The 19,866-nt window shown below is 42.9% G+C and overlaps 2 protein-coding genes across 2 annotated transcripts in view; both read left to right on the top strand.

Moving 5' to 3' along the window:
* Positions 1–19,866, top strand: part of RPS6KA1 (ribosomal protein S6 kinase A1) — a 94,737-nt gene that overhangs the window by 26,060 nt on the left and 48,811 nt on the right. The gene's annotated exons all lie outside the window — the stretch shown is intronic.
* The window catches only part of PIGV (phosphatidylinositol glycan anchor biosynthesis class V), a 315,344-nt gene that overhangs the window by 25,937 nt on the left and 269,541 nt on the right, over positions 1–19,866 (top strand). The window lies entirely within an intron of this gene.

Consider the following 19,866-nt stretch of genomic DNA (forward strand, 5'->3'; position numbering starts at 1 on the left):
GACTGTGGCTCGGTGTCAGAGCCCATGGAAGTTCCCTGGTCCAATCCTCACCATATCCAATTAAATGTATCTGGTGACAATACATGAGACGTCCATCTACGATCCTGGAAAGCTCCTGCCAGTCAAAGCAGACAGTACTGACCCTCATAATAATCTGAAGATCTGACTCTGTATCAGGCAGCCTCAGATGTTCAGGAGTGTGTGTGCTTATGCATGTGGGGGCCATGTTGGCTCAATGGAAAATTGCATGCATAAGGCCCTGTGTTCCGTCCCAAGCATCTCTAATTAAAAGATTTGGGGCTCTAGAGGAGACCTCTCTTGGAGAGCTGCTGCCAGTCAGGTTAGACAATGCCAAGCACTGGCCTGACTCTGCACCAGTCAGCTTCATATAACTCTTGAGAAGCATCAAACTCGTATCATCAAATTGCATCTAACTCAATGGCGGAGCAGTGTGCCTGCATGTGACAGCCGAGTTTGTCCCTTCGGTCACTAGTCAAAGAGGACACCAACAAATCTGGCAGCTCCAGGGAGTTTTCTTCCGCTGCTTGAGTGCCTGGTGCTTTGCAAGGGAATGGCTGAGCAGCCAGTTGACCTTTTGCACTGTGGCTCTTTTTCCCCTCTGAATATTCATGCCATATTATGGATGGTGTGTCAAAGGTTCTTTGCATCTATTAAAAGCAGAAGCATTCCAGCCTGCATTTGTGGTGCACTGAAGCTTTCTGGTTTGCCATTGTGACATTAGTATGTAACACAGCTCAAAGAATTAGTTTAAAACGGGAAATCTGGAAAATACCATGGCCTGAAGAGACACACATGCACCCCCCTTGTGTTTTTTGATGTTCATCCTGAAGAAGAGTTCTGAAGAATATGGAAACTTGCACAATGCGTTGTGCCACTTTGGTCGTACTAAAAGGTATTACAAGGTTTCTGGTTTGAGGAAAGGTCTTCAGAAGGAGAGCAAAAATATTAAACTGAGATCTTGCACAGTATCACTCACCACCTGCCTCCTTAAAAGGGCATTCCTCATTGGCAGATTAGTGAAAGCCCCGCAGCTCACACAGCTCTTATGGGCCAATCAAAACAGTTCCTATCTATAGTTGAAATACCTCTAGAACAAGGATATACTCTTGGCCCTATGGAAAGCTAATAGAGAGCTTACCTTGCATGCCTTCTGTGGCAGTCTCTTCCATAGAACAGGAGCAACTAACGGGGCTTGGCAGAGAAGGCATGCTTGGAGCCGAAAAGCACAGGTTAGGTGTGCCAGAAGGCAAATGCTAGTCGGATGCTATATATTGAATGGGAAGGATACTCTAGCTTAATGGTTTGTTAGGTCTGTTAGAGGGGTAAGTTGAAATGCTGGAACAACCAGGTTGTAGAGGGAATGACAATCAAATACTCGTCTGGGACTAAAAGGCTTCTTAGAGATGCTTTACATAAGTGACCGAGGAGACCGGTTGTCAGAAATCCATGTGTGAACCATGCATAGATTTATGCCACTGCACTAAAACAATTGCACGGGATGTTCCTAGGTAATAATTATGACTAATTGGGAGGCTTTGTGGGTTACACTTCCCCGCAAAGAGGTCACAACTACCAGAGCTTAGGCTGAAGAAACTTTATGGATTATAAATCAACATGACAGTGATCAGGAATGTTTTAAGTTGTATATTTCCATTGATGCTAATGGGATTTCTTATTTGAAAATTGTAATAATGGAAACCTCTTTCAAATTCAAAGAACACTATTATATTTTTTTAGTTAAGTGTTGTAGAAGAGGCAGATGAGAACCACCAGTCCTCGAGTCTTTTCACCTATTTTAACCCTAAGTACAGACTGCTGCTCTGGGATGAGGCCAAGAAAAATCTAACCTTGCTCTAGGCTAGCTTTAGAATTCCTAGAGATTTCCCATTTCAAATGCTGTTTGGCCTGTAACTCTTTCATTTGGAATTTCCTGGCTAGCTCACATCATGACCTTGGAGAGTGTTGAGAGTCCAGAGGCACTTTTCGGTTAAAAAAAAGATTCTGGCACTTTTGATCACTTTCTGAATTCTTGAATTGATGAACTTAAGATTCTGGACATGTGAAAACAACCTTAGAATTGCTTTGCCAGATGAGATCTGTCAAATTCAATTTTTTATGTTTTCCATCTATTAAAAGTCAAAATGCCTTTAGATTATCACAATTGGGACATGGCTCATCTAAGGTTTTTATTTTTATTTTTTTGAGATGAGGCTTTCTAATAAAGTAGCCCAATTTGAATGGGTTGAGTTTAATAAATAAAATTGGCCATAGAGATAGGTGTGTTCCCTGCCGCACAAAATTCCAATCCAATTTATAGCTTCCCACAACTGCTCTGGATGTTTGCTTTTTAAACCCAAACGAAGAATACCCTTGCAGATCTGAGTACCTTGTGCAGTTCGATACTTAGGTTTGTGATGGTTGCTACATAATTGGGTGTGTGTGTGGGGGGGTGTCATACATCATGCACTTGTATGCAAACATAGTTTACCCTCCCTGATCCTTCTGCCAGTTGATTTCGCTGGATGTCCCAAGTTCTCATGTTAAAGTACAAGAGAAATTTGAGTGGTACAACCACATTTGTTTTATAAACATCTATTATGCCCCCTCCCCTTAGCTTCACTTTCTCAAAACACTTTTGATCTTTCCTCCTAGGTTGGTGGTGCAAGTCTGTAATAGTTTTTCTTTAGCAATTGTGAGCACACTTAATTGGTAACAAGTCCCATTTTTTAATTAATATAAATTTTATTTACAGACTAGAAGAAACCGTAAAATCATGAAATACAGACAGGAAAAAATTCATAAAATTAAACCATAAAAAAGAGTAATCAAAATAACACTTAGCAAATTGTCACAAACTCAAGAGTCACAATAAAAAAGCATCTAAACTTTGTTGCTTTGAGGGGATTACGTCTTTAGCACTTTAAAAATCCAGAACTGGTTTCCATGTTTTATCATACTCGAATAAAGGAACTACCAGACGTAAGTCCCAAAAAATGGATTATGTATAATCCTACCCATCAAATATTGCTCCCAGATTTTCTGATATAACAAGTCCCATTGTTATATTGGCTCAGGGTCTCCCTGTATGGGATTGCTTTTGCAAAGGGTCCAAAGTGTGGCTGCTTTGCAGACCTGTAGAGAAACATGTACTCGGAGAGAAAAAATAAGACTTGGATTAAAATTGTGCATTCTGTTCCTGCTATGATGGCAGATTATAAATGAAAACAATGGGAATAAAATTAATTTTATGTTCAGTTGTTAAACACAATGGATGGAGTTTGGGAGGAACCAGGTTGGAGGGGATGTGGCATTGTTTTTAAGCAACATCTTTGACATTTTCTGCAGCTGAATGTTGATCATATCCTTGTTTTGTAGGTGTTAGGTTGTAATAAGATATATTGTTAATTGCACTGACCAAAATGCCTCGGAACCAGTTCAGAACAGATCCGGTGTGATTATCAAATAGTAGTCTGAACAAGCTTTTAAAAAAAGAGTATACAGTTTGTTAGCATTTGATCAGAACTGAGCCCAAATTAGAATGGTCTCATGCCCAACTCTGAGCCTCATAAGGTAGATTCATGGAGCTGTTGAAATCCAGACTGCACAATGATGGTTCGATTCTGGTCTCAAGTCTTCAGACAAATGAGCAACATGTTTAAGCCTGTCTGTTCAGTAATAAAAGCTGGAAATGTGTGGTCGCATCAATTTTTTTAATGTACTACCAGGAATATATTGGTGGGGGATGCATGTGTGTTGTGGCTGCATGTGGCAGGAAGATACTCCCACTGCAGCCATCAAGGCACCAGTCTGCTGCATTTATTTTGCATGTGCTGGAGGGGGGGGGGCGCATAGCAGCCACAGGGCAGGTCATGTTCTAAAGTACATGCAGCAAAAAAAAAATTGCTTCCATTCAGAGCTTGCACTTTGATTTGGTTACATTGGAGTAGGATTTTGTTTTTAAGTATCCATGCAACATTGTCCTGCCCTTACTTTGATACATTCTTTCCTGAAACATCACAATAGTGGTGAGTTTGCAGGCTGTGAGAATGGGAAGATGGGCTCTTTATTTTGCAGATTGGTCCTACCTAGATCAGTGCCATTTTCCTTGCCTGCCCTCCCCCCCCCCCATGGCTGCTCTTCTCCTCTGTTACTTGGAGAGACTTTTTAAAAAATCAGTAGAAAAGAGCAGGAGTCCAGTAGAAGATTAACAATTTGTGGTAGAGTGTGAGCTTTCATGAGCCACAGCTCACTTCTTCAGATACAGCTGTGGCTCACAGAAGCTCATACCCTATCACAAATTTTGTTAGTCTTATAGGTGCTGTTGGACTTTTGCTCTTTTCTGCTGCTACAGACATACCAATACAGCTACCCATCTTGATCTGTCTTTAAAAAATCATTAATTGATGCCAGTAGCCAAACTTAATTGACATATCATTATAGCTTACAATCAGTGGTTGACCTAACACTCTAAGCCTGCAGTCCATTTCCTACTTAAAGAAAAGCCCCTTTGGTGACATGGGCAGGCTACACCAAAAGTAGCCATACCGTAGATCATAAGGTGAGGGTATTAACAGTAATGGTTGCCTTAACATCAGTCTGGAATAATTCATCTTTTTCCCTGCTCTTGCACACAAGTTGAAGGTTCTCTGTAACTATGAACCTCAACTCCAAGAACTCTCTTGATCAGTCAACTTCCAGTTTAGGTCACATTTTTATAAGTCTATAGATAGGATTCTTGGGCTTCAGTGTGTGTCACTTTGCACTTGCTTACACTGAACTGCATTTTGCTATGTTGTCTATTTCCCCATTTAGAAACAGCCTTTTGGAGTTCTTCACAACCGCTTTGGTCTTCTCCGTCCTGCATACTCTTCTCTATGGACTCTGTCATTTTGCTGCTTCCTCCTGGATCAAGGATTTTGAATGAGGGCTGTGCTTCCCTTCCCAGAGATAATGTACAAATCTTGGCGGCATCGGGGGTTTTAGGGGAGGCCCTTTTCCCCACGTGCACTTACTCCTGCCAGCCAGCCAAGGAGAGTTGTATACTGTCATGCCCTGATCAGCATCCCACCTCCTGAATTTCCTATGTCCATAAAGTGGCACTTAGCAAATAGGAATCAAACTTAACATTAAGGAGTTGGTTGATGGTCCTCTGACGCAAGGGTTTCCTTGAACATGTGCCTGAGTTCTGTGTATCTTAATAGATTAACAACTTTGCCATGTCTGGAGTCTTTTTTTAAAATTTGTGGTTAGAATGTGATTCAGTGATGATGTGTAATTGGGTAGTAGTGAACTAAAGGTTAAGAATTACTGGTCTGGGCGACATGCATTACTGATTCACTGGAAACCTCTACAAGAAATGTCCACTTACTCTGAGTGTATACTTCTGTATAATCAGTTGCCAATCCATAAAAGGACATGTCATCCTATTTGTGACTGCTGGGTTTACTCAGGAGCCATTATCAAAACCTATTCGGCCGAGTATATAATGCCTACTGGATCCAAATATTTTTTTGATGCTCTCAAAGAATTCTAAAAACTGGAGAAGCGAGACTTCCTCTTCCTCGGTAAGGCTTCTGTATGCTTAAAGATTCCTCCTTTCTGCTTTATGTCTGTTCCAGGTAAACTGGCCTGTCGTTTCAGGCTGTTTTCTTCCTGCCTTGGGTACCGTTTTAAAAATCAGCATTATGTTGACTTTCCCAGTGAGGAGGCTGATTTATGATGTATATTTTTGTTCAGCAACTTTCACATTTGAATTGTTAAAGGGCTTTGGGGGCTGAACTAGACAAGATCCATGATAATTAGCAAAAAAAAAAGAGATTCCTGAGGGGAGTATAACTCTTTCCTTCCATGTCTTTTCCATTATTTTAAATTGTCCTCTTTCTCTGTGATCTTCAGATTATTATCGTTATCATCTTCTTCTTAATTTATATCAAAGCAGCAGAGCAGGGCTGCTAACTTGCCTTAGGGACACCCCACAAGATGTTGTGGCTGCGTTGAATTGCAGCAGGCCTAGTCAGCACAGTGTGTGCTGCCTAGACCCAGCTACTTGTTAGTTTTGTAAACTAGCCTTGTTGCTTTATCTCTTGTCTTTTTTCTCTTGGCTTTTTCATAACCTCTTTTTGATTTGTTTGGTGTTTGCCGCAGTCTCATGAGGGCTATAAATGGTCATTTATTCCACTTGCTAATTTAACTGCAACCTGGATTTCCTGCCTTAAAGTCCCTTAAAGTCTTGGGCAGTCTGTTTTACACAGGATAACTTGTGGGTTGATCATGCCTATGATGAAGCAGATCCATCTCTTGCTCTGCTCCCCTTTTTCAGTGTTCCCTTCCTAGATCTTTTCAAGTTCCAGAGAGTCATGCTAGTCCAAGGAAAAACTACAAAACAAAACCTGTGTTACACCCTTTATTAAGACGAACAAATATCACTCAAAACAATGTGCAAGTTTCTCCAGAATTCTTTACAGGTGGAACTTCTTTCTTTTTCTTTTTAAAGTGAGAAGAGATTTCATGTTAGGATTTTGTGGAAGAAAGTGAGACAGGAGCAACCTCCGATTGTAAATATAAAAATCTAGCAGCTGATCAAATGTCAGTCTACTGTCTCATCTTAACCCTGTGAGCAACCCAAGTGGTGTAGTGGTTAAGAGTGTCAGACTAGGTTTAAATCCACATTCTGCTGTGGAATCTTGCTGGGAGACTGAGCCAGTCACTGCCCCTCAGCCTATCTAGTATTTATGGCTGTTTTAACTGATAGGTGACATCTCGGATTCTTAATTAGAAATGGTTCAGCCTCTTCAAAACATCCAAGCTGGGTGTACAGAGTCTTTATGCCCCCTTGAGGATTGTGCAGTTAGTACAGTTTGCTTAAAAAGACACCAGGAAATACAATTTTTTTCCCTTTGATTGAAGCTCTCTCTGAAAAAAATCAGTATCCTGATGATTGGGTCATGGTAGGCAGTGAGATCAAGGTGTTATCTTCAATATGTGAATTTTTAAGCTGACATGTCTTAGTTTTGTAATCCTGCCTATAAGATTTTTTTTCCGTCTCCCCATATCTGTGACTTTTGCAAGGGTTTGTTAAGAGTGTGATATCAGAGACCTAGAAGAAGTGTACTTGCAAGGGGCAGGTTCCAGGCTTGGGTTGCCAGCTCCAACTTAGGAAATTCCTGGAGATCTGGGGGATGAAACCTGGAGAAAGTGGGGTTTGGGGAGGGAAAGGACCTTGGCATGGCATAATTCCATAGATTCCACTCCCCAAAGTAGCCATTTTCTCCAGGGGAACTGATCTCTGTGGCCTGGAGACCAGTTGTAAGTCCAGGAGATCTCCAGCCACCACCTGGAGGCTGGCAACCCTATTCCAGGCGCTGATGGCTACAGAGATGCAAGGAGCTTGTGTATGCTTCTGACCTGCCTCCCGAGCAATAGGAAAATCAACTCTTCATTGGCTTCTCTCACCCCACACTGTAAAATATTACTGTAAAAGCACAGGTTTTCGGACTGCTTTGTTCTGCAGCAGGAAATGAAATGGCATCAGGGTAGCAAGCATAAGAGCTGGGGTTTAGTGGCATAGCACTTGCATTGTGTGCGGAAGATCCCAGGTACAATCTCAAACATCTCCAGTTCAAGGATAATGGGTAAATGCAAAGGCCTCAAAGCTGCTGCCCCTCAGAATATACAGCTGTTTCCAGACAATACCAGTGCTGTGTTAACTTTACATGCAAACACTGTTGCCCAGTGATCTGTGTATTTGTGGCGACCCAGGACTGGAAGATCTTGTGTATTTTGTCCCCTCTGTCAGGAATTCAAATCCTGATTTGCTTTGGTGTTATCTTGGCTTGCCTAAATCCATATTACTTCTAATGTTGACCAGCATATTATTCACATGATACTTCTGTATGCACTGGCGACCAAGACAATCCAACACAAGCAAGGAGTCTTGCGTGTACCGACTAATAAACCTTATAACAAAAATTATATGTCAGTTTCTTATTTAATGCTACTGCATATAACCTAAATAACATACACGGTGAATACCTAATGGTACATTAAAGAGAATATGAGGACTTCCTATCACTTCTGGAATTACAATTTATGAATGTGCTATAACATAAGTAACCTTCTATCTAAGTATACATAAAGTGCTATTACAAAGGTGCTGTAGTAAACGTACATATTATTGCACATTCTTAAAAAGTGAAAGTGCATAATATAGCAGCAACTATATATCAGTATACACGAACCATTATATACAGAGGTCATAAGCACTATGTATCCAGGTGGCAAGAAAAAGTCCAAAAAACTCTCAGATGGAGGCCAATACAAGTGGCTGTGAAAAGTCTTATATGAAGAAATGTATTCTTTCAGATCCAGGTTTGCTACAGCATCTTTGTAATAGCACTTTATGTATACTTGGATAGAAGGTTACTTACATTATAAATTGTAATTCCAGAAATGATAGGAAGTCCTCATTCTCTTTAATGTACTATTAGGTATCACTGTATATGTTATTTAGGTTATATGCAGTAGCATTAAATAAGAAATGGACACGTAATTTTTGTTAAAAGGTTTATTGGTCAGTACATGTGAGACTCCTTGCTTGTGTTACTTGCCGTGTACTCTCCTTGTTTGGATTCCAAGAAAACCCATGCTGAAGCTCTGTGGGATGTTCAGTCTGTTGTTACTTTACAGGGTTTATAAGGTTTGGAAATTTTAACTCAGTCCCTTTTTAACTAGTTTTTTGCCATTATTTTTAATTTTTTTGGTTAATATTGCATGCATTAGTTTTTAGTCTAAGATTGTAATGGCCTTTAGCCGTTTACAATAAACTCTACTACTGCTGGTCTAGATGGCCTCCAGCAGTCTTGACTTGGCATAAGACAACTTAATGCGTCCGGCCGAATGCTTGCAGAAGCAGAGCGCTGCACCTTCACTTGGGGAAGCAGATGTGAAGCGTTGCATAAATACGTGCATCTTTTAGGTGGTTATAACCTGGTATCTCTCCCCCCACCCCCAGCCATGCTTCTTTGCAAGTAGTATGTTGCGCAGCTGGAACTCCTAAAGTTTAAAAAAAAACTAAATTGGATCATAAAAAGTTTACAAAACTATTAATTGGTTGGGAAATATGAACAGCTTTCCCCCCCCCTCCCTTTCCCATAATATTAGAACTTAGAGGCATCCAATGGAGTTGATGGGCGGTAGGCTTCAGACTGGCAGAGGAAAATATCTTTATTCAACAAGGAATTAAATGGTAGACTTCACTGCCAGTAAATATAGTGATGGCCTTGATGAGTGTGGGTGGCTTTAAAAGGGGGTTAGATAGATTCATGGAAGAGAGATCTGCCATGATTATTAAAGTAGCTTCCGTATTCAGAGGCAACAGACTTCAGAATACCAGCACTAGGAGATGACATCAGGGGGAAGGCCTTGATCTCTGTGCACTGTTCCGTGGTCCTCCCATGACAACTGGTCAGCGCCTTATGTGAAACATGATGCTGGACCACATGGGTCACTGATCGGAGTCAGCAGAGTTTTTCTGTTGACTGCTGATAGCCAGAAGTGTTTGTAAGTTGTCTTGAGCTCTTAGAGGAGGAGTCTAAGAAACCTAAGTAATCCTAAGTGAAACCTCCACGTGCAGAGGCAGTCTGCCTTCGAACACCAGATGCTGGGGACAAACTGGTAAGGGCCTCATGCTATACGTGTGAGCTTTCTGGGATGTCGAACTAGATGAGCCTTTCTTTGGTTTGTTCTCACATGGTAGTTATGTGAGATACAATAAGACCAGTTTTCCTGGTTGGAGATAAGATGCCACCCTTGCTTGGTAGGTAAAGCAGCTGCTACGCTTACCTTCTCCTCTCGCCTTCTGAAAAGTTTGTGCCCAGCAGACAGGGAATGCAAGCTACAATTGCAGTTTGGAGTGCTGCGTCTTACTTTTCAGGCCCTAAACTTCTTGAGTATTTGAGTATTTGAAGAACCTCGTCCTGTACTGTTCCGCTAACCAGTTCAATTCGTCTTCCCATTCCTTGATTTCTGCTCCCCAGCAGCAGAGGGGGGGGGGGATGTCAATCCAAGATGGGGCTTTCTGTGATTGCACCTTGCCTTTGGACTGCCCTCTCCTTTGAGTCTTTATAGATACCAGGCCCAAAGTTTTCTTTTAATTGACAGGTTCCACCTTTTTTAAAGCTGTTTTTGAGGTCATCTTGAAGACCTTATGGATATCATTTTAAGCCACCGAATGTCTTGTGCAGTGTTTATGACTTATTTTTAATATTGGTCATTGTTTAATGATTTTTATTGTTTTGTTTTTTCTTTGAGTTCCCTTGGGCAGATCTCTGGAGAGGCAGCATATTTTTTTTCCAAATAAAGTAATTTTATCCATTCTTGAGGTGTCTGGATAATGAAATGGTAGGGATTTCTTTTGGAGTCTGTGGCTGTAAGTGGCTCTTTCCCCAGTACTTGTCTAGAAGTGCTTCTCCTTTTCCAAAAGGTATTTATCACAATTGAAGACACATCTACCCTGTAAAACAGCTGTAACCTTTAAAAGTGAACAGGAAGAGCAAGTGTGTGGTTTTTGGTAAAGGGTGTTTTCATTTCTGCAGAAGTTATTTTGCTGTCCTGTGGTTTTCAAAGCCCTGCTTCTTCCATTCCCTTCTGCTAATGGGGGATGCCATCAAGCCCCTTTCTGCGGGAGATCTAAGAATGTATTTATTTTGCTGGACTCCTTCATCAGCCAGCTCTAATCTGCTTTATTTTTTCTGCTGGTGCAACCGGTGACAAAATATCTGGCAAAAGGAGAGTCCTATAATATTTCCAATGAAATTATAATTGGCAATTGGGCTGGTTCATACACTTGCTAAATCTACCCCTCCGTTTTTGGGCAGGGACTTACATGAGCCCCTGATTCAGCACTAGCTGTATACGCACACTGTCTACCCTTGCTCCAAGGAGCTCGGAGCAGCTTGCACAATTCTCCCTTCCCCCTTCCGTCTCATGACTGGGGCATCTGCTTTGCCCAGATCATCTTTAGCAACAGGCTATTTGCACCTTCCTGGACTTCACACCTTCCGGAAGAAGGTTTCCTTCCTGCGTTTGCTTTCATCTTCCTGGTAATGAGATACTGGGACACAAATAACTGCTTTGTTCATCTGGGAACCTGTGCTCTGTGTAGAGGTAAAAGCTTGACTTTGTGCCAAAGTATTCAAATGTGCTTCTTCCGGGAACCAGAACTGAGGCTTTGCTTGATGGCCAAGAGAGCCTTCAGTGAGATCCTGTTTGCCCACTTTAAATATTATTGAGTCAACTTAAATTTGGTGCTAGCTGTTCAGGATAAATGCTACTTTTCAGCAGGGAAGGTTGCCAATTAGATTGTGTCTTGCAGATCTGTTAGTGAAGGTGCTTTCCTACAGCAGAAGTCCTCTTACTCTCCTGCACAATATTACTTCTACCCAGGGCTTTTTTTCTGGGAAAAGAGGTGGTGGAACTCAGTGGCGGAACTCAAGACCGCACAATGGTGTCACTTTGGGTCAGCTGGAACAAGGGGGAGTTTTTAAAAGTTTAAATTGCCGTTGGTGAAAATGGTCACATGGCCAGTGGCCCCGCCCCCTGATCTCCAGACAGGGGGGGAGTTTAGATTGCCCTCTGTGCCACTCGGCAGCGTGGAGGGCAATCTCAACTCCCCTCTGTCTGGAGATCAGGGGGCGGGGCCACTGGCCATGTGACCATTTTTAAGAGGTGCCGGAACTCCGTTCCACTGCGTTCCCGCTAAAAAAAAAGCCCTGCTTCTACCTGAGGGAAGCACTTCTAATGGAACATTATCTGTAGCATCCAACCTGTTGGCTGTAGAACATCATACTAGAAAGGTAGTGAGAGATGTTACTGGGTTTTGTGACTGTGGGGTTTGATTTGAAAGCTTGAGGTTCTTTATATTGAAGATTTTTGGTGCTTGGCACAGGATTGTGATAGTGATCTTCCCCTGAACAAGCTCAGGTAATAATATTGAGGTCTGTTTTTTACAAATAAAAGGCACTGAAGAAGAATGAATTGAGGGAACTAGGAGAGAAAATGGGCTGGATGAAAACACTCAAATGCACACAAACATCCCATGGAACATGGTCTTCTGTATACCTTATGTATAGCAGCTGTTGGTGACTGAGTGGTGTGACACATCACTTGGTGCAGCTGTCCTACTCCCTGCTGTGGTCACACGTGCATAATTGTGGGGATCCAAGTGTTGCAGGAATCCAACCTTGGCTGCGCAGCTGCTTGAAGTCCATTGGCCAGCACAAGGATGCAGACTGTGTTGTGGTTTTGCTTTGTAAAAGAAGTTGACCTAAAATTTAAGTACTACTCCTCACTCATGCATGTATGTATACTCACACACATCCCACCCTCCATTCACACACTCCTCTCAACAAAAACTACAAAATCAACAAGAATCTTGGGTAAACAGAAGCTTTCACTCGATGTCTGAAAAGATGTGCTGGCTTCCAGTTCCGTAGCTATGGGGATGGAGTTCCAGAGTTGAGGTGTCACCACAGAAAAGGCCCTAGGGTTGCCAATTCTAAGTTTGAAAGTACTGGGGGTTCAGGGAGGGAAGGAGCTTCAGTGGGGTATAATGCCTACCCGCCAAAGCAGTCATTTCCTTCAGGGGAACTGATCTGTCATCTGGCAATGATTTATAATTCTGGGTGATCTCCAGACCCCACCTGGAGACTGGCAACCCTACCTGTCCCTGGTAGTCTATCTTCAGAAGGTGGAGATGCACAGAGGGCCTCTGCAGGAGACCTTAGGAAGAAGCACTTCCATAAGCATCCCGGCCGCAGACTGTGCAGGTCCTCAGAGGCTTAAATTGTGCTAAAGTGAGTAGCATGCAGAAGTGCTGCAGTTAACACCGGTATTTTGAAAGGAGGCACCTTTAGAATCAAGCTGGTATCTCTGCTGCACTTGAAACAGTTTGCCTCACTGTTTCAGAACTTGACTTGGGGGTATGGAAAACCTTTTTTATGACTTGATTAGCAAAAAACTGATTGTGGTGGTAATATGGTCATGAAATGGGAGGAAGGGGCACAGGCAGGGTTTTTCCCCCCTCAGTTATGCACTCTGCTGTGAGGCCAAAAGTCTACTCTCTGGAATGCTCTTCATAAAACTGTCCAATGCCTTAAGTCACAACCTCTCTTACCATATTTATTTTGACGTCTGTCTAGTAAAAACAAAAATTGATAAGTACCTCCTGTTAATTTTATGATCTAAAATTAACAAATATGGGATTGAAATGTTTGGGGACACACACACATCCATTTAAATGTTGAGATACTTTCAAAGCGTTATGTGCAAATTATATTTATTGGACTAATTCTTGTATTTAACAACAATACTGTACTTACCTTACACCTTTTAATAAGAAAGTCAAAGGCACTTTAAATTGTTGACATGCAAACTTTAGCGCACATGAGCAACTGTGCATGATGATGCCATGAATGTGGTTATCCACTTATCTATTTTAACGGAAGTTAACTCTGAACCAAGGAGGTCACTGGGGCACCATATCAGTTGCAGAACTTAAATTCCATATCTGATTTCTACATGAGGAGAGACATATTAATAAGAATTTTGGCTTGCGGGTCAAATCTAAACCAAATCTAATCAACTATTGGGCTAGGATCTGGGAGACCCAGACAAATCCACCCTCTGCCATGGAAGCTAGCTGGGAGATCTTGGGTCCGTCACACACACTCAGCCTCACCTACCTCACAGGGTTGTTGTGAGGATAAAATATAAGAGAAACGTAAGTCCCCATTGGGGACAAAATCAAGGTATAAAAAAAGTAACACAAGATTTTTTTCTTGGAATGTTACATGTATTTGTGGCTTTATCTGCCCCCACCTCACCCCCACTCCGTCCTGTTTTGCCAAACAATAAAAAACATTCTCACTCCATTTGTAGCAATTATCTCCTGATACACCTTGATTACAAGTTCAGAATAGCCATTCTTGCCTAATAGTGCCATCAACTGAGCCTAATAGTATACCAGCAATGGCATCAGTTCTTTGTTAATTTTATGAAACTGTGAACCTTCAGAAATGGAACACATTGCACAGAAAAAAATGAAGCACCTGACAATATTCCACCCCACAGCTTTGCTTCCTTCCTGCCTCTGTACGTGGAACTGTCTAGCCACCAGCTTAGCCTTTTGTGAGGGAGAATTTTGTGATCAGCCTCAGGGTAGACATTTGGGGTTGGGGTGTCAAAATTGCTGTCAGAGACATAAGCAGAACTGCTCAAGCCCAGATGGGTTACTCTGAAATTCAGCTCTGTGGGCAATACTGGTATTGTCAGATAGAGAACCTTTTGTTAGAATTTTCCTTGCAAGAGACCATTTGTCCCGTTACTGTCTCTCTGATTCACTTGCTGGGTGTGCGCTGTCAACATAGTTGTGGCTTATCTGTGTGGAAATTACCATTTCCTTGATGCCGAAATTTCCACAGTAGGCCCAGAAGGTTTCTGTCGGAGGCTCTCACTTTTGTGATGTTCATGCTTAGGGGAAGGTATTGACGGGCTATGGAAGAGCAAGCTTCGTAGAAGCTGAGGAGATGATGAGACTTCTCTTTCGCACCAAGGCAAGTTTAACTGTTCAGTTAGCTTGGCCAGTCTGCCGCATGTTTTGCAACATGGCTGATCCTCTCTTTGGTGAATGGGCCAGTTGGCCCATTGGCATTTATTAGGGAGATGAGGCCTTAGGTGAGGACCTCTTGGTTGATGGGATAGGGGGCAGTCCTGAGTTGGGACTGTTGTCAAGCTATCCAGCTGTTTAAGTGGGGCTGCTAGGCCTGGGAATCGATGGCTTCTTCTTTGTGGAAGTGACGGACGCGCTTCCATGTAACTTCCCAGAATTATGAGGAAAGGTGATGCCCTCTGAGGTATATGTCAGTGGAACAATTTCTTTGTTCTGGTCAGAGGTCTGCATCATGTTTATCAATCTTGTCATGAGAAATAGGAATACAGTGATTGCATTTTGGGGGGATAAGGGTGATAGCAGTATGTAGAAGCCCAGGGAAAGCGTAGAGGAGCTGAAGGGTGTATGGAAAGTTGTTGAAAGTACTTTTGGCCAAAGCAAGGGGCAGCCAAGTTGCCCAGCTTCTCTTGACAGCTGTCTAGATGAATGTGCCGACTATGTTGTGTGACAGTATAATTGCTACATTGAACTCCTGTTGCAACACAAGCAATGAGACACTTTTTTAAAAGACATTCACACTTGGTTACATTTATCCATTTTTTAGTCCCTTCTTTGTGACCGCCTCTTCTGCTCACTTCCCGTACATATGGCAAAGGCTAAGATTAAGATTTGCTTGAGAAATATTTAAAGCTTTGAGGGTTTGTGGGTTTTCCTGTGCGCGCAGGCAGCTTTGTGTGTGTGTGTGAGTGAGAGAGTTAAAGGGCAAGGAGGTGGAAGTGAGTCTCAGCAGGTCAGCAGCTACTACACCCACCCCTGACTAGGCCATGCTGCTAAAGAACATCTTAAAGACTAAAGCATTAGCATTTGTGGTCAAGTGCTCACTTGTCCGATGCGTATAGTGGATGAAGAAGGGGGAATTATAAATGTCTGGGTCGGAGGACCATGAAATTCAGGGAGTACAGAGGTGATGAAGTAGGCTCTAGTACACAAAAGGTTTATGCCAGAATAATAATCTTATTAGTTCTTCAAGTGTCAGGCTCCTCTTCAGGGGTGTTTATGACTTGCTATCTCCATTTCCGATCAGTCTAGCAAACATTTCTTAACCTGCCACCCACAGTAGGCCTCCCAAATTTTTTTTCCTAAGCAGTTTCAGCAGAATTCAAAATAAGATAGATACAAATTAACTTCCTGTTTCCAAAACCAGATGAAAGGTACAGAAGCAGTGAAATTGTGAGGAAACGTGGTTGTGGAGGGGAGTAACAGGAACTGAAAATTCCAGTTTGAACCTTCTTGAAGAATAGACTTGCTGCTTCTGTGAAGAGTGCTCTAAATTGCAGGAAATATTTTACGACTAGCCACTATGCCATCTATCTTCCTGGGGGCCTCTCTCTTCTGCTCTCCAACTCAGTTTTTGCCAAAATAATATTGATTGGTTTGGGAGGAAGGTTGGCAAAATCTGGAATCTGCTCACATTGGCTGGCAATATGCAAGTTGTTGCATCTAGCTTTGCCTGCGTGGTTCCGCTATTCTTTGTTGAAGTTGCATGTTAGTTGATAGCAGTTTTCCATAGTTCTTTTTCATGGGAATCCTTATACTCCGCCAGGCAGTGTCCGGATCTTAATAGGTAAGGGAAAACTCATCTGCATTAAGTGATCCTGAATGTGTAACTCTAGCTTAAGAACAGAAGTGTTCTATTGAGTTGGATCAAGTTCTGTCTAGTAAGGCCTCTCTGCAGGTATTCCAGAAGTCAACCTCTGTCTGTTTGTTTGTTTGAGCTGCCTAATGCTATTATGTCACTTTAAATGGGGAGTTGCACATACGTCCTCCCAGTCTTCCTGCTCCGTTGCTCCATGCGCCACCCTGGATGCCTGCCGTGCCCAGCCAGGGGCGTGTGCTGGCGGCGGCGGCGGCAGCGGGAGGGCTAGGAGGCTGCAGCAGCTGTGGGCCAGGCATGGCAGGCGGCTGGGGTGGCTTCCCATCCCTCCCACTCAGCCACCAGTGCTGCTGCTGCCAGCTCCGCAGCATGCGCCCCCACCCCACCCCCTCCGGTGCATCAGCGCTCAAGGCGGTTGCTGGACCTGCCTCAATGGACGCGCTGGCCCTGTACACAAGTAATATCACAGAATTACAAGTTTTTCATACATCTGAATATCTTTTGTCCCTCAACTAGGTTTGCCAGCCAAAAGATATTCATATGCATGAGAAACTTGTAATCAAGTGGTGGCTGGAGAGCTCCCGGAATTTTAACTGATCTCCAGGCCCTAGAGATCAGTTCTCCTGGAGAAAATGGCTGCTCTGGAAGGTGGACTCTATGGTGTTCTACTCTGCTGAGGACCCTGTCCTCTCCATGCTTCGCCCCCAAAATCTTCAGGACTTTTCCAACTGGATCTGGTAACCCTACCCTCAACCAATATAATAATAATGCATTTATTTACCACTCTTCCAGACTGATTAGTGCCCCACTCAGAGCGGTGAACAAAGTGTCATTATTATCCCCACAATACAGCTGGGGAGCTGAGGCTGAGAGGAGAGGCTCACCCAAGGCCACTTGATTCTGAGCCTTCATTTTTTTTTCTCATGCTGCTCTTTGGAAAACTTGAGATTTGCACGATTTGAAACAAGCTTCTCTACTCTTTCACACTTTCCGAATGCAGAAATGCACCTTGGACTTAAGAGCTGTATATGTCTACAGCATGCCCTTGTCTTTAAAAGTGTTTCACTCAGTACTCCACCAAATTTCCCATTTTTTCCATTGGAAAAATTGGGAGGGAAAGGCCTTGGAGGGGAAAAAACGGAAGAAATGATTTTCTCTTAATTTTTCTGTTTTTTTCCGTAGGCTTTCCAATCTTTAGTGGGCACAAAGAGAATACACCAGCTGCTACCAGCTAGTCTTCATGATTATTTGGGGGGAAAGAGTGGCCAGCAGAACTTGGGTTTTGCTTGGGTAAAAAACAGTGGACTTGCTGATAGAATGGGATCCAGCAGGATTTTGTTACAAGTTGTGGCTAAATTGTTCAACCATCCTTCTGTAGTCTACGAGAACTCCACCAGCAAGACTTCCATATACCATCATGCTGTAAATTGCAGACTGATGTAATTTAGAGGTGGGATCTACATGCATGACTATCTCCCAGGGCTGACGAGGAATATTTCCAAATGTGTGTCTGCCCAGACAAGATGCATATTTTGTCTGTCCTATGTTACATTTGCATTTATTTTGAGCCACAAGTGATGGAAACTTCAGACTTCTCAAAACAGAGGACCCCCTTAAACCAGTCCCTGACTTGGTAGCTATTTGTCTGGAAGGATATGGAATAGCAATAGAGGCAAGGGAGCCGGCATAGAGAAGATGAGGGAGACCCAGGTTTGATTCTCCACTCTGCCATGGAAACTTGTTGGGTGATTTGGGGACAGCCACAGTCTTTCAGCCTAATCTCCCTCATTGGGCTGTAAGGATAAAATTGAGGAAAGGAGAATGGTCCTGTAAGCTGCTTTGAGTCCCCATGGGGAGAAAAGCAGGGAACGACCGAAAGGAACAAGGAAACAGAATTGCAATGACAGTATAGTGTGTGGTCAGCAGGTGAAGCATAGGCACTAGAAAGCTATACTCAAACAGTGCCATGTCTAGCTAAAAGTAATTCCTTGCTTTTCAAGAACCTTTTTAGTCTAAAGTGAATTTTTAAGTACCCAAGGGAACCAAAATTCTACAGCCGAATGAAACTAAGCACATTTAAACTGTCTCTGGTATCATAATGCCTTCTGCTTCCAGGATTTAGGCTTTCAAGAAGCATTTGGCAAAGAAGGAAATAGCATCATCAATATATCTCATTCTCAACATGGCCTCATTTATGGATACTTAAATCCAGAGATTGAAGCCATGAACAGATTTTTCAGCAAACCTGGGAAAAGCTCAAACCCGGGAAAAATCTGAAATCTACCCCCAACCCATTATTTGAGGGGAGTTAACCCCCCCCCCCCAATACAAGCAATGACTGTACCTTTAAGAAATGGATGCCTTCTGAGATATTGGTGGCCATAGCGTGGGTTACTAGGCAACCACAACAGTATTATCAGTCTTCAGATATTTGTTTCTGTCACTAAGGCAGGAGGAGGGCCCTTTCTAGGGCTATTTTGTCTTCTCTGTTTACCTGTACTTTCCTCCCTCCTGCCATGAAAGGAAGAGTTATTGGGTCTAGGCCCAGTACCAATCCCTGGGCAAATTGTTATCATGCAGTTTGTGCAGTTCACCCTAGTGTGGCAGTGGTTACTGAATGACTTGATACCACACAACGCTTCTGGGCCCAGCAGCAGCCTCCACACATCTTGGCCAAGCCCAGCAGTAGCCACCATACAACTTGCCTGAGTAAAGCAACTTTGCTATTGCAGAACTTTTGCAACTTAGCCAAACTGTTCCCAAGGAAAGGGCTCCAAGAAGAGGGAAACCTGAGACACAGTATTGTGTAGTAATTAAAAGGTAAAGATAGTCCCCTGTGCAAGCACCGAGTCATTACTGACCCATGGTGGGACGTTGTATCACGACGTTTTCTTGGCAGACTTTTAACAGGGTGGTTTGCCATTGCCTTCCCAGTCATCTACACTTTACCCCCAGAAAACTGGGTACTCATTTTACCGACCTCAGAAGGATGGAAGGCTGAGTCAACCTTGAGCCTGCTACCTGAACCTGGCTTCTGCCAAGATCGAACTCAGGTCGCGAGCAGAGGTTGGGCTGCAGTACTGCAGCTTACCACTCTGTGCCACGGGGCCCTGTGTAGTAATGTTCCTGATATTGACTGTACTAATCTCACACTGTGTAATCGGCCTTGAGTCTCAGTGAGAAAGGTGGATTATAAATGACAATAACAACAACAACAATAAACAACTAGGATCTGGGATCCCCTGATCCTAGTTTATTATTATTATTATCCCCCAGTTTATTATTATCCCTAGCGGGGGATCCTCCATCCCCAGTGGGAGACTGGCAACCCAACATTGTATCGTTCCTCAAGGACCTCTGAGTGCTGCACATGGTTCTCCCTTGTTCCATGTTATCCTCACAAGAACTCTGTGAGGGAAATTAGGCTGAGAGACCTTGTGTCGGTAATTGACGTTCAGGAAGCTTCATGACGGAGTGGATTTGAATCCAGATCTCTCCAGTCCTAATTCGGTACTCTTAACACCAC

This window comes from Eublepharis macularius, chromosome 15 (assembly GCF_028583425.1).
Source record: "Eublepharis macularius isolate TG4126 chromosome 15, MPM_Emac_v1.0, whole genome shotgun sequence".
Lineage (NCBI taxonomy): Eukaryota > Metazoa > Chordata > Lepidosauria > Squamata > Eublepharidae > Eublepharis > Eublepharis macularius.